Source organism: Arachis ipaensis, chromosome B03, assembly GCF_000816755.2.
Source record: "Arachis ipaensis cultivar K30076 chromosome B03, Araip1.1, whole genome shotgun sequence".
Classification (NCBI taxonomy): Eukaryota; Viridiplantae; Streptophyta; class Magnoliopsida; order Fabales; family Fabaceae; genus Arachis; species Arachis ipaensis.
Window position 1 is genome coordinate 29662127 of NC_029787.2, and position 4094 is coordinate 29666220.

At 34.6% G+C, this 4094-nt stretch overlaps 1 pseudogene; it reads left to right on the forward strand.

The window, feature by feature from the left end:
* The window catches only part of LOC107632766, a 19437-nt pseudogene continuing 17241 nt past the window's right edge, over window positions 1899-4094 (forward strand).

The window sequence follows — 4094 nt, forward strand, 5'->3', positions numbered from 1 at the left end:
AGTGGTTTATTTTTTATGTGTGAAATTTGAAATACTAACCACATTACAAGACTAGCCGTTGCTATGTTACCGTTATTATTAATAAATTAATATTTTGTTACTCCATATACTACTTACATATACTTCTATTCTCACACTTTCTTATACTCTTCTTCATCTTCTTTCAAAGTTTACGAAATCAAAGTTCTACTGCTATTATTTTTTGTTCGGACAAATGGATCCAAACCAACTCAACTCTTTTGAATTACTCACAAAACTTTTCTCAAACTCCAAATACCCAACAATCTCAAACCTCAAACTCTCAAATTCTAAATCAAAACTTCACACTACTGAATACATTTCAAAATCCGAATCCACAAAATCTTCCTAATTTCAATTTTCAAGCTCCTTATAATAATCAATTTCCTATGTTTCAACCACAAAATCAAAATTCACAAACGCCACATTTTCCATTTTCATCCATATTTAATCCTACTATCGAAAATATTGCTCCAACATCCTTGCCGTTTTTAACTCAATTCAGTGTATCGAGACATAGCTCATCTGGTGCTGGTGGCTCTTCTAACCTATCCTCTCAAACTCTGATACAATGTAGTCCAAATTCATAATATTTAAATTTTGCCAAACCTCGTGGATTAGATGCTATCGACCTCAATGAAGATGACATTGAAAATCGTAGGCAAGATAGTATTCAACACTGGCAATGGAAAGAGGATGAGATGTTGATCAGTGTATGGTTGAATGTTTCAACCGACCCTATAGTTGGTACCGACCAAAAGGGTGAAACATTTTGGAGTCTAATTCACAGTTATTGTGTGAAATTCAGATCCAACATAAAAAGGGGGGCAGTTACATGTAAGAAACGATGGTATAAGATTAACAAGGTAGTTGCACAATTTGATGGTTGCTACGATCAAGCTATTCGAAATATAAGGAGTGGTTCAAATGCTGATGATATAAAGGAGTTGACCTATAAACTTTATTCCACACATTATGGTCAGAAATTTACTTTTGAGAGGCATTGGAATATGCTTCGTTTGGAGCAAAAATAGAGAAGCCAACTACCTACACAAAGTGGAGGCTCAAAAAGAACCAAAGTTAGTGCAACTGGAGCATACTCATCATAATCAAATCCAGAAACACCGTTGTGTGACGAAACCGGTGTGGACTCTCCCATTCGCCCACAAGGATCAAAGAAGAGCAAGAGAAAGGGTAAGAAAAAAGCACAAATGTCTGAAGATCTTAGCGAGAAGAAATCATCGGTTGCTAAGAAACTATCTCTCATGGAAGATAATAAAAATGTTAGAGAAAAGGAACTAATGGATATGGGGAAAAAAAAGAGAAGAGGAGAGGGAACATAGAGAAAAGATGATGGCAATCAAAGAAAAGGAGTTATATTAAAAAAGAGAAATGGATATGCAAATACTTAATGCTGACACGTCTATAATGAGTGAAAAACGACGAGCTCTTCATGAGATTGCATGTGAGAAAATAATAATCAATAAGTGGTTTACTTAATGGTTCCTTGTATTCGTAGAGTTAAGTAGTATGTTTTTATTTTTGTTGCGTATTATTGGTATGTGATGTAGTCTGTTTTATTCATTTCTGATGTAACATTTTAAATTAGTCAATATTATTGTGCCGTTATTGTTTATGAAAGTGATCGTTGCAAGACTAGCCGTTTTAAACTTAGACAAGAAAAAACTAGCCGTTAACTAGCCGTTTTAAACTAAGACAAGAAAAAAACTAGCCGTTAACTAGCCGTTGCAAAACTAGCCGTTGAGAAGTAGCTACTTGTTGCAGACACACTTATAAATATCAACTATCATTGATTCAGCAACTCCATTTCAACACTTGTTTCTCACCTCAAAAGAATACTAAAAATTACATCTCAAGATATGGCTAGAAATTTTGATGATATGTTTAATGAGGCTTTGTATGGTAAAAGAAGACGGCAAGATAACACACTCATGGATAATTGGATCGATGAGTGTTTATTCGATGATTTAGAAGAAGATGATATCGATACAAGCTCTACCCCAACTCCTCGTAGATGGATCAATAGAGATCGAGAAGCAGGACATGATCGCCTTTTCCAAGATTACTTTGCAGATGAGCCGGTGTATAATGCTGACATTTTCCGACGGAAATTTCGAATGAGAAGACATATGTTCCTCCGGATAGTAGAGGCTCTCTCAAAAGTCTATCCGTATTTCAAACAGATGGTTGATGCAACTGGAAGAAGAGGCTTGTCACCACTCCAAAAATGCACCGTTGCGATACGGATGTTAGCATACGGCGTAGCAGCTGATGCTGTTGATGATTATGTGCGTATAGTGAGAGCACTAAAATTGAATGCTTGAAAAAATTTGTTGAAGGTGTCATTTCGGTGTTCGAGGATGAATACTTATGAAAACCAAATCCAAATGATATACGACGCCTGCTACAAATGGCGGAGGGTCGTGGATTTTTTGGCATGTTTGGTAGTATTGACTGCATGCATTGGCAATGAAAAAATTGTCCAAAGGCGTGGAAAAGTGTGTACATGAGTGGTTATCGTAGGGTTGCAACCATAGTACTTGAGGTTGTAGCATCTTTAGACCTTTGGATATGGCATGCTTTCTTTAGAGTTTCTGGTTCAAATAACGATATCAACGTGTTAGATCGTTCTCCAGTGTTCAATGATATTTTGAATGACTGTGCTCCGGAGGTAAATTATATGATTAATGGTAATAATTATACTATGGGATATTATTTAGCAGATGATATTTATCCTGAATGGGCCATATTTGTCAAATCAATTTCAAAGCCACAAGGGGAGAAATGCAAGTTATTTGCACAATACCAAGAAGGGCAAAGAAAAGATGTGGAGCGATCATTCGGAGTGTTGCAAGCACGCTTTGCAATTACACGTGGTCCAGTTCGCTTTTGGAAAAAGAAGAAGCTTGCAAATATAATGAGAGCTTGTATTATATTGCATAATATGATTGTTGAGGATGAAAGAGACACTTATGCAGGAAATTTTGCTCAAGGCTTAGAGTATGATGATATCGAAAACGGCTTATCACAACCTCAGCTGGGAGAGGAAGATTGTGCACCATACCATCAATTTCTCCAAAGAAGTGCCCAACTTTGAAATAAGCTGTAGCATAGATAGTTGAAAGAGGACTTGATTGAACATTATTGCAATTTCACAATGTTTGTCGTCCAACTATAGAGCTTAACTATGTTTTTTTTTGTATTAAATAATTTTACAAATTAGTGTAATCTCGAATTATATATTGTGTATTATTGTTATATATGAATTTTTTTAATATTGACCACAACAGAGATTAAAGTTAGTTCTTTTTAATGGAGAAGAGAGATACTTTAAATTCTTATTTACTGTTTATAATACAAAAATTGATGTGAAGTTACTTTTTATGACAAATAAATATAAATAGAGATTGGGATGAGTTCCTATTAGTTTTGGAAATTGGGAAGAACACATATAACTTCCAAACACTGCTTTTGAAAATTCGAAAGAGCAAATTTAGTCACGTTTCTTTTCCATCCGTCGTATGCAGTATCGACAGGGAAGAAACCAAAAATGACAAGTAAATAATGTAGTGTCATGTAAATATATTGGGACCGCCAAATGACAACTAGTGCAGCCACCCATGCTCTGCACGGGGATAAAAACATGAAGCATAAAGACACTCGCAGTTTGCGTGCAAGTTAGGCAAAAATCGCTAGAAGCTACAATAGTTTCTAAAAGAGATGCCAAATTACATGAGATGCCAAACTACATAATTTGTTACTGGCTACAGCAATTTATGAGAAAACAATGGGTAATGTAATTCTTGACAGTCTGTAGCAGATTATATATCCATGAAGATTATCTCTATCTCTATAACAATCATGCATGGAATGAAATGAATAGTAGAATGAAATTGGATAATGAAATGAATAATGGAATAAAAATGAATAAAATTTTAAAATTTTTACCATTATTTCATTAAACTTATCCATTTTTTAGACGACTATGTACGATCGTAGTTATAAACTTTTTTTTATATTCACAGAACATAAGATTTAAATTCTTTCTTTAAAAA